Source organism: Oncorhynchus mykiss, chromosome 1 (genome assembly GCF_057628025.1).
Source record: "Oncorhynchus mykiss isolate SJ-2025 chromosome 1, ASM5762802v1, whole genome shotgun sequence".
NCBI lineage: Eukaryota > Metazoa > Chordata > Actinopteri > Salmoniformes > Salmonidae > Oncorhynchus > Oncorhynchus mykiss.
This window is the reverse complement of record NC_143022.1, coordinates 75,921,724-75,933,759: the sequence shown is the minus strand read 5'-3', so window position 1 is coordinate 75,933,759 and position 12,036 is coordinate 75,921,724. Positions and strand designations below refer to the sequence as shown.

The 12,036-nt window shown below is 40.7% G+C and overlaps 1 long non-coding RNA gene across 1 annotated transcript in view; it reads left to right on the top strand.

Annotated features, from left to right (window-relative positions):
* The window catches only part of LOC149985643 (uncharacterized), a 125,127-nt gene that overhangs the window by 73,808 nt on the left and 39,283 nt on the right, over positions 1-12,036 (top strand). The gene's annotated exons all lie outside the window — the stretch shown is intronic.

Below are 12,036 nucleotides of genomic sequence, written 5' to 3'. Positions count from 1 at the left end.
TAAATAACAACAACTGAAATGTCACATTTACATAAGTATTCAGACCCTTTACTCCTGCATTGTCTTGGCTGTGTGATTAGGGTCATTGTCCTGTTGGAAGGTGAACTTTCTGAGGCCTTGAGCGCTTTGGAGCAGGATTTCATCAATGATCTCTCTGTACTTTGCTCCGTTCATCTTGCCGTAGATCCTGACTAGTTTCCCAGTCCTTGCCACTGAAAAACATCCCCATGCTGCCACCACCATGCTTCACCGTGGGGATGGTTCCACGTTTCCGACAGTCGTGACACTTAGCATTCAGGCCAAAGAGTTCAATCTTGGTTTCAACAGACCAGAGAATCTTGTTTCTCATGTTCTAAGAGTCCTCCAGGTGCCTTTTGGCAAATCCAAGTGGGCTGTTATATGCCTTTTTTTCTGAGGAGTGGCTTCCATTTGGCCACTCTACCATAAAGGCCTGATTGGTGGAGTGCTGCAGAGATGGTTGTCCTGGAAGAATCTCCCATCGCCACAGAGGAACTCTGGAGCTGTGTCAGAGTGACCATTGGGTTCTTCGTCACCTCCCTGACCAAGGCCCTTCTCTCCCGTTTGGTCGGGTGGCCAGCTCTAGGAAAAGTCTTGATGGTTCCAAACTTCTTTCATTTAAGAATGATGGAGGCCACTGTGTTCTTTGGGACCTTCAATGCTGCACCCTTCCCCAGATTAGTGCATGGACACAAATCTTACCCACCCTGGGCCACCAAGCTTATCACCACCTCCCCTCCTTGCCCTCCCTTACCCACCCAGGCCCAGTTTATTACAACCTTCATATTTTCCCCCCTGGCTTCTTCTCAAAACACATATACACACACCTCTATACAGTGAGGGGAAAAAAGTATTTGATCCCCTGCTGATTTTGTATGTCTGCCCACTGACAAAGAAATTATCAGTCTATAATTTTAATGATTTATTTGAACAGTGAGAGACAGAATAACAACAACAAAAATCCAGAAAAACACATGTCACAAATGTTATACATTGATTTGCATTTTAATGAGGGAAATAAGTATTTGACCCCCTCTCAATCAGAAAGATTTCTGGCTCCCAGGTGTCTTTTATACAGGTAACGAGCTGAGATTAGGAACACACTCTTAAAGGGAGTGCTCCTAATCTCATTTTGTTACCTGTATAAAAGACACCTGTCCACAGAAGCAATCAATCAATCAGATATCAAACTCTCCACCATGGCCAAGACCAAAGAGCTCTCCAAGGATGTCAGGGACAAGATTGTAGACCTACACCTAGGCTGGAATGAGCTACAAGACCATCGCCAAGCAGTTTGGTGAGAAGGTGACAACAGTTGGAGCGATTATTCGCAAATGGAAGAAACACAAAAGAACTGTCAATCTCCTCTGACCTCTGTGATTGCCAAAAAGGATTTGCCACCAAGTACTAAGTCACTTTTTGCAGAGGGGTCAAGTACTTATTTCCCAATATATAATTTTTTTGACATGCGTTTTTCTGGATTTGTTTGTTGTTATTCTGTCTCTCACTGTTCAAATTTACCTACTATTAAAATTATAGACTGATCATTTCTTTGTCAGTGGGCAAACGTACAAAATCAGCAGGGGATTAAATACTTTTTTCCCTCACTGTACATCTACTTAATCATCCATTCTACTTCATTCACAAACATATACCCTATGCCTCTGCACACTCATTCTCTCCCACCCTCCAAAACATGTTCATCATCATTCACTCTCCCATTCATTAGCACAGACGCCTACCCACACATATACCCACTTACACCCTCTCGCCTACACACACGCACACATCCATAGAACAATTATTGACAATGCAGTATATATTGCTGTATTTCCTGTTATATATTGTATTTTCAGTGTCCATGTATCTCATTGGTATTGGCTAATTCTATTGTTACTTCCTAGAGAAGAACAGTTACTTGAGGACAACAGAGTCTAGATTGTATTGGGGTGAGGGGGAAGGAATATTTTCTCAACTTACAATGAATTGGTCTTGTGCATCGCTGTATGTAGCCTAGTGTGCTTATCCGCTTTTTCCACTTCTGCTTCTCTTTAGGGCACTGGGCTCTCTTTCAACTGCAAAGGTTTCCTGCAACCTGTTCAGGGCTTCATTGGCGCTTCTGAACTCAATTCTCTGTGTTCCCTTCCATACCCGCAGTACTGCCGGGAATCGGAGTTGAGAATTGATTCCTTTTTCCTCCAGTGACTGTCTGATCGGAATTAGTAGACAGGTCCTGGATGAATCGAAAGGACTGGCCTTAGGCCTTGATCTCCTTTTCCCCCTGTGCCCACAGCTTAACACTAGAACCGTCTGGCCTTTCAGCATATAAGTACCCGCTAGAGAACATTGCATATCAACCTGTGTCACGATCGTTGGAAGCATATTTGGACCAACGTGCAGCGTGATCTGGGTTCCACATCTTATTTATTGAAGTAAGTGAAACGCACAATAAAGAAGCAATGAACCTTGACTACAGAGGTGCAACATGCACTAACTAAAAATACAAAATACAATATCCCACAAAGCACAGGTGGAAAAAGGCTACCTAAATATGATCCCCAATTAGAGGCAACAATTACCAGCTGCCTCTAATTGGGAACCATATCAAGCACACCAACATAGAAATATGAAAACTAGAACACCCCAGTCACGCCCTGACCTACTACACCATAGAGAAACAATGGCTCTCTATGGTCAGGGCGTGACAACCTGCAAGGTACGCAAACATGCTTGCTAAATAAATGCTTGATAAATAGGTAATAAACTGTTGTAAAGGATTAACTGCTTGAAGAAATATTCATGGCAATATACTGTATCAATTTAAAACAATAACAATAGTTATTTGTTTAGATTGAGTCAAGGTAATGTTTTGTATAATAGAACTTAGGCCTAATAGCCTATTTTCATTTCCCTAATAAAAACATTACAGTGTATTCCATTTGATCAACTTTATTTGAATATTTGATTAGTAACAGAGTAATAATAATTATAGTAATTAATAAAGTCCAGTTACAGCTTATTTTAACAAAGAAAAAAAAAGAAAAACATTATAATAATAATATAACCAGCCTGGTGTGCAGGGGAAATAATTTGAAGTATTCCTAAACAAAAGCCACAGTGCATGAACAATTGTGAAGGATTAATTGCATAAATAAATATTTGTTGAAATATATTAATGACAAGATATAAAAACAGGAATTTGTTGATTGTATCAGATACTGTGTTATGCCCTTATACCCAATTCTTTATGCATGAATCAGTCACATCTTCTCTTTATGCTTCAGGTCCACAGTCAGCACGCAGCTTCAAGACTTTGTGTGAGCAAGCCCTACTATCAGGGATCAAGGTAAGACCCATATGCAGACTGTCGAAGTAACAATATATATTGTAGCAACAGGTGCAGGCCAAGACAGGTCAAGGCAGGCAGGGGTCAAAAATCCAGGGTAAGGCAAAGGTACAGGACGGAGAGGTACTCAGGGTCAGGGACAGGCAGGGTTCAGTAATCCAGAGGTGGAGCAAAGGTGCAGGATAGCAGGCAGGCTCAGGGTCAGGCAGAGAGGTCAGGCGGGCGGGTACAGGGTCAGGACAGGGAACGAACTTGAATGAACAAGACAAACTGGCAACAACCAGACACAGAACACAGGTATAAATACACAGGGGATAATTGGGAAGATGGGCGACACCTGGAGGGGGATGGAGACAAGCACAAGGACAGGTGAAACAGATCAAAGCGTGACTCCTACAAACAAATCGGTTGCACTGCACACAGTTTTCATGGGCCTTGTTTCATGTGCACCTGCCGACTTGACGTTGTGCCTTATTTTTTCCAGAGTGGGACCTGTGGTGCATGTGGAAGAGGGAGAGCAGGACTTGCTGCCTTGGCGGCCTGCTCGGCAGCTGTAGCTTCTTTCTTGGTGTTCATGTAGTTCTAATGAAGCTCACATGCCAGATCCAGTAGGATGCATCGTGCGGAGGTGAAAACACTCTATTTATTTTATTTCTGTTCACTGTTAGTGTTGCTTTTAACACTCTCCATCACTGGTGTGGAGTACAGCTCCACTCGTAATTTGTTTTGAGCAGATGGTGGCAGCTGCCTTTCTTTGGTCACTGTTCTGAGCAAGCTAGTCTTCTTTGCAATCAACTTGTCATACTGACATCTTTTCAACCAGGTTTTGCCCACTGGGTATTGAAATGAAATCTATTTTGATACACTATGTTGCTTAGGCATCCATATCTGTGTTCATTTCTATGTTTGTTGTTGGTGAATTTTTTGTGGAACTCTTTTAACTTCATTGTCAATATTTCACCATTCTCCCAGGGCGTGGTCCAGTGATAGTGAAAAAAGTAACGCTCTCTTTACTTTCAAAGCATTTTCCACAAGAGGTGGGTAAACTGATGAGCAAAACTGTTTGTCCTCCTCTACATCACTGCATGGGCTCAACAATTGTAGACTAATTGACCGGGAACTGAACTCACCCATCAAAGACAACTTGAACACATAGAGCAGAAGCCTTTGGGGTATGAGCTTCCAGTAATGTATAACGTCTGCTCAGGAGCTAATGTCTATTAATCAAGTCATAAGTCAAAGTCTATTGTGACTCCAATTCATCAGCTGTGGCATCATAAACTATGTCAGCAGTAAACAAAGCGTTGAAACCACATGATTTCTTATCAAATATGCTCCTTGTGTTTGAGTTACCAAAAACCCTGTTCACAAACAGTGCAATGCTCTGCATAATATTTACCCATAATTTAGGATCGAAAGGATCAGTTGTGATTTGTGTATATATCCCTGTCATTATTACAAATCTCACCAGACACAAAGACACGGCAAACTTTGCAGCAAGTGCATTACTGAAAAGAGCTGAATCTGCATATGATTCTATAACAACTAGCCTATAATACCCTGTTTCATCCATTCCTGACCCTGTCTAAATCCATCAACAGACTCAGCTGGAAAGATTTTGATACGTAGGTAAAATGACGTAACATCATCATTTTTTTTATAGCTTTGATGCACCTCTCACTCTCTCTCGCTCTCTCTGTCTCTTTTCCAATGTTTCTCTCCACTTGTGCTCTGAGTCCTGACCGTGCTCGTTGGCCCTGGAAACCTCTGGGCCCTAGTTTATAGACTATGATAACTTATATTCTTGGTTAGGAAAAACACAAAGGCCTGTGTATTGTCAGTGGCATTTGGGCAGACACAACTGTATCTCGTCTAACTCCTGTAACCCTGAGCACATCTCCACTCCACATGTTCTGACACCCAAGTTTACGGACGACTTGGAGAAGAATGAATAATTAAACAACCACCCACCCCAAAAGCAAGACAAGAAATTAGAATAATCATGAATTATGAAATATGTTATTGTCTGACTGAATATTGTAGCTGGCATATGTTCTCTGTGTGAAAGACAACTATGACAACACTAAACATGACCTGACACATTAAATAAACATTTCTGCTGGATTTTGAACAATGATCCAATCTGTTTCACATTCTCTGACGTTGTTTTGTAACAATAGTCATTTCAACGTCCATACCCAATCAAATCTATTCTGAATAAAGAGGATAGTACATTGAGGGTAAGGTACAACAGCGAAGGGAACACACAAAAAAAGTAACGCAGAATGTTCAGAAGCTGGGACAGATTGCATCAAACATTAGTTATGTCTCGCTAAAAACAACTTTTTGAATGAATCATACTATCCTGTGAATTTAAAAGCTTCAATATCATGTCAGAAGGTAAAAGTCCTAACTCACTGTTCTCAAAGTGATGACCCAGTAAGCGTTACATCTGAGTTGGCGAATGACTCTTTACTGTTAGAGTACATGAAGTGCAGTGCAGAGGCAAGTGAACCAGGTCAAGAGGAAATAGAGGGGCAGCCACACACCTCGTAGCTTCGCTCACTTTAGCATTTAGATAATCACCAGGGCATGGAAGCAACAACAAGAGGAATTTTAAATTGCTACAAGCTAGAGCCTCTCATTTGGAGTTATTGTGAGAATAGGGGGTAAAAGAGCATGCAGTCTGGCTTCGTAGGGAGTTGAATAATGAACTCTGCTTTAAACAAAAGCAGCGAGTGCAAAGTGTTCTCCTACTGCGATCCCTGGGCCGCCTTGGCGTTCTCACTCAATTAAGCATCAGGAGTAAGCCAGTAGAGCCTGGAGCTTCTGGCCTTCAAGCCAGGGTGGTAGGGGAGACAGATGTGATGGGTGAGGGATGAGGGTAGTGTGGGATGTACAGTGGCTTGCGAAAGTATTCACACCCCTTGGCATTTTTCCTATTTTGTTGCCTTACAACCTGGATTTAAAATGAATTTTTTGGGGGGTTGAATCATTTCATTTACACAACATGCCTACCACTTTGAATATGCAAAATATTTTTTTATTGTGGAACACTAAGTCCCAAAAACAGAAAACTTGAGCGTGCATAACTGTTCATCCCTCCCAAAGTCAATACTTTATAGAGCCACCTTTTGCAGCAAGTACAGCTGCAAGTCTTGGTGTATGTCTCCATAATCTTGGCACATCTAGCCACTGGGATTTTTGCCCATTCCTCAGGGCAAAACTACTTCAACTCCTTCAAGTTGGATGGGTTCCCTGGTGTACAAAAATCATTAAGTCAACCCACAGATTCTCAATTGGATTAAGATCTGGGCTTTGACTGGGCCATTCCAAGACATTTAAATGTTTCCCTTTGAAACCACTCGAGTGTTGCTTTAGCAGTATGCTTAGGGTCATTGTCCTGCTGGAAGGTGAACCACCATCCCAGTCTCAAGTCTCTGGAAGACTGAAACAGGTTACCCTCAAGAATTTCCCTGTATTTAGCACCATCCATCATTCCTTCAATTCTGACCAGTTTCCCTGTCCCTGCCAATGAAAAACATCTCCACAGCATGAGGCTGACACCACCATGCTTCACTGTGGGGATGGTTTTCTCAGGGTGATGAGAGGTGTTGAGTTTGCGCCAGACAGCGTTTTTCTTGACGGCCAAAAAGCTACATTTCTGTCTCATCTGACCAGAGTACCTTCTTCCATATGTTTGGAGGGTCTCCCACATGCCTTTTGGGAAACACCAAATGTGTTTGCTTGTTTTTGTCTTTAAGCAATGGCTTTTTATCTGGCCACCCTTCCATAAATCCCAGCTCTGTGGAGTGTACGGCTTAAAGTGGTCCTTTCAGAACAGGTGTATATATACTGAGATCATGTGACACTTAGATTGCACACAGGTGGACTTTATTTAACTAATTATGTGACTTCTGAAGGTAATTGGTTGAACCTGTATTTAGGGTCTTTCATAGCAAAGGGGGTGAATACATATACAGTGCCTTGCGAAAGTATTCGGCCCCCTTGAACTTTGCGACCTTTTGCCACATTTCAGGCTTCAAACATAAAGATATAAAACTGCATTTTTTTGTGAAGAATCAACAACAAGTGGGACACAATCATGAAGTGGAACGACATTTATTGGATATTTCAAACTTTTAAAACAAATCAAAATCTGAAAAATTGGGTGTGCAAAATTATTCAGCCCCCTTAAGTGAATACTTTGTAGCGCCACCTTTTGCTGCGATTACAGCTGTAAGTCGCTTGGGGTATGTCTCTATCAGTTTTGCACATCGAGAGACTGACATTTTTTCCCATTCCTCCTTGCAAAACAGCTCGAGCTCAGTGAGGTTGGATGGAGAGCATTTGTGAACAGCAGTTTTCAGTTCTTTCCACAGATTCTCAATTGGATTCAGGTCTGGACTTTGACTTGGCCATTCTAACACCTGGATATGTTTATTTTTGAACCATTCCATTGTAGATTTTGCTTTATGTTTTGGATCATTGTCTTGTTGGAAGACAAATCTCAGTCGCAGACTTCATCAGGTTTTCTTCCAGAATGGTCCTGTATTTGGCTCCATCCATCTTCCCATCAATTTTAACCATCTTCCCTGTCCCTGCTGAAGAAAAGCAGGCCCAAACCATGATGCTGCCACCACCATGTTTGAAAGTGGGGATGGTGTGTTCAGCTGTGTTGCTTTTACGCCAAACATAACGTTTTGCATTGTTGCCAAAAAGTTCAATTTTGGTTTCATCTGACCAGAGCACCTTCTTCCACATGTTTGGTGTGTCTCCCAGATGGCTTGTGGCAAACTTTAAACAACACTTTTTTTATGGATATCTTTAAGAAATGGCTTTCTTCTTGCCACTCTTCCATAAAGGCCAGATTTGTGCAATATACGACTGATTGTTGTCCTATGGACAGAGTCTCCCACCTCAGCTGTAGATCTCTGCAGTTCATCCAGAGTGATCATGGGCCTCTTGGCTGCATCTCTGATCAGTCTTCTCCTTGTATGAGCTGAAAGTTTAGAGGGACGGCCAGGTCTTGGTAGATTTGCAGTGGTCTGATACTCCTTCCATTTCAATATTATCGCTTGCACAGTGCTCCTTGGGATGTTTAAATCTTGGGAAATCTTTTTGTATCCAAATCCGTCTTTAAACTTCTTCACAACAGTATCTCGGACCTGCCTGGTGTGTTCCTTGTTCTTCATGATGCTCTCTGCGCTTTTAACGGACCTCTGAGACTATCACAGTGCAGGTGCATTTATACAGAGACTTGATTACACACAGGTGGATTGTATTTATCATCATTAGTCATTTAGGTCAACATTGGATCATTCAGAGATCCTCAGTTTGCTGCACTGAAAGTAAAGGGGCTGAATAATTTTACACGCCCAATTTTTCAGTTTTTGATTTGTTAAAAAAGTTTGAAATATCCAATAAATGTCGTTCCACTTCATGATTGTGTCCCACTTGTTGTTGATTCTTCACAAAAAAATACAGTTTTATATCTTTATGTTTGAAGCCTGAAATGTGGCAAAAGGTCGCAAAGTTCAAGGGTGCCGAATACTTTACATGCACCACTTTTCCGTTTTATATTTTTGTAAATATTTTTGAAACAAGTTATTTTTTTCATTTCACTTCACCAATTTGGACTATTTTGTGTATGTCCATTACATGAAATCCAAATAAAAATATATTTAAATTACAGGTTGTAATGCAACAAAATAGGAAAAATGACAAGGGGATGAATACTTTTGCAAGGTGTTGCTCTTTATTTTGACTATTTTCTACATTGTAGAATAATAGTGAAGACATCAAATCTATGAAATAACACATATGGAATCATGTAGTAAGCAAAAAAGTGTTAAACAATTCAAAATATATTTTATATTTGAGATTCTTCAAAGTAGCCACCCTTTGCCTTGATTACAGCTTTGCTCACTCTTGGCATTCTCTCAACCAGCTTCTAGAGGAATGCTTTTCCAACAGTCTTGAAGGAGTTCCCATATATGCTGAGCACTTGTTGGCTGCTTTTCCTTCACTCTGCTGTCCTACTCATCCCAAGCCATCTCAATTGGGTCGAGGTCGTGTGATTGAATTCTAAATAAATCACTGACAGTGTCACCAGCAAAGGACCCCCACACAATCACACTTCCTCCTCCATGCTTCATGGTGGTAACTACACATGCGGAGATCATCCGTTCACATACTCTGCCTCTCACAAAGACACAGCAGTTGGATCCAAAAATCCCAAATTTCCAGATTTCCACCAGTCTAATGTGCATTGCTCATGTTTCTTGGCACACGCACGTCTCTTCTTCTTATTGGTGTCCTTTAGTAGTGGTTTCTTTGCAGCAATTCAACCATGTAAATGGATTTTAAAGAACTGATTTTGCATTAAAAGACTCAAAAAAATGGCCAATAATTTCAGGTCCAGTAACATCGTTGGGCCGCGGGCGTGAAAGATTCAGGGGACTGCTGGAATTACAGATCTGGCTAAAAGACTACTGTAGCTCTGCTGGAGTCACTTTTATTGATAACATTGACACCTTCTGGAAGCAGAAGATACTCTACAGGAATGACAGAGTCCATCCAAATCATCTTGGCTCCTGGACTCTGTCCACGCATTTCAAGGCTGCGTTGAAACAATGACTGGTAAATGGCCCAAGACTAGCTCAGTTAAACCCTACCATTGTGACAATGAGTCATCATAATGCTGCATCAAATGTATATGATTTTGAGCCTATAAACCAGAGTTACACTGTTAGCACTGAGTTGGTGTGCAATAGTAGGAAGACCACTTTATGCAGCTCACCCTGCACTATTAGCTTCAATGTAAATAACATGAGTAAGTCTACCTCTGTTTTTAGTGCTTTAATGGGAAGCTTATCAATCAAGCAACCCAGAAAAGTGCTAAAAATAGCACATATTAACATATGTAGTCTAAGAAACAAGGTCCATGAAGTCAATAACTTGCTTGTAACAGATGACATTCATATTCTATCTCTGAAACTCACTTAGATAATACCTTTGATGATACAGTGGTAGCAATACATGGTTATAACATCTACCAAAAAGACAGAAATGCCAACGGAGGCGGTGTTGCGGTCTATATTCAGAACCACGTTCCCTGTAAAGCTTAGAGACGATCTAATTTTAAATACTGTTGAAGTAATATGGGGCTGCAGGTAGCCTAGTGGTTAGAGTGTTGGGCCAGTAACTGGAAGGTTGCTTGATCAAATCCCCAAGCTGACAAGGAAAAAAACTGTTGTTCTACCCATGAACAAGGCAGTTAACTAACTGTTCTTAAGCCGTCATTATAAATAAGAACTTGTTCTTAACTGACTTGCCTAGTTAAATATAGGATAAATAAAATAAATATGGATACATGTTCATCTGCCTCACCTAAAGCCCATTCTTGTGGGAAGCTGCTATAGACCACCAAGTGCTAACAGTCTGTATCTGGATAATATACTTGATAATGTATGTGATATCAACGGAGAAGTTTATTTTCTGGGTGATTTAAATATTGACTGGCAATTATCAATCTACCCACTGACAAAAAACTGACAACCGGAATCAGCTCAACCTACCAGGGTAGTTACAAACAGCACAGGCATTAAATCATCAACATGTGATCACATCTTTACTAATGCAGATAATTATTTTAAAGCAGTATCCAAATCCATAGGATGTGTTGATCACAATATAATAGCCATATCTAGGAAAACCAAAGTTCCAAAGGCTGGGCCTAATATAGTGTATACGAGGTCATACAATACATTTTGTAGTGATTCATATGTTGATGATGTAAAGAATATTTGCTAGTCTGTGGTGTGTAATGAAGAGCAACCAGACACTGCACTTGACACATTTATGAAACTAGTTATTCCAGTTACTAATAAGCATGCGCCCATTAAGAAAATTACTGTAAAATCTGTTACATCCCCTTGGATTGATGAGGAACTGAAAAATGGTATGGTTGAGAGGGAGGCAAAAGGTATGGCAATTAAGTCTGGCAGCCCAAATGATAGGCAAACGTACTGCAAATTAAGAAATTGTGACTAAACTAGATAAAAATAAAAATAAACTACACTATGAAACAAAGAGAAATTATATAAAGAATGATAGTAAAAACCTTTGGGGCACCCAAAAAAAAGCCAACTCGGCTCCTTCATTCATTGAATCAGATGGCTTATTCATCACAAAGCCCACTGATATTATAAACTACTTTAATGACTTTTTCATTGGCAAAATAAGCAAACTTATGGATGACATGCCAGCAACACTGCTGACACTACACATCCAAGTATATCGGACCAAATTATGAAAGACAAGAATTGTACTTTTGAATTCCGTAAAGTCAGTGTGGAAGAGGTGAAACAAGTATTGTTGTCTATCAACAATAACAAGCCACCGGGGTCTAACAATTTGGATGGAAAATGACTGAGGATAATAGCTGACGATATTGTTACTTCTGTCTGCCACAGCTTAAATTTAAGCCTACTAGAGAACGTGTGCCCCCAGGCCTGGAGGGAAGCTAAAGTAATTCCGCTACTCAAGAATAGGAAGGCCCCCTTTACTGGCTCAAATAGCCAACCAATCAGTATGTTACCAACCCTTAGTAAACTTCTGAAAAAAATTGTGTTTGACCAGATACAATGCTATTTCACAGTAAACAAATT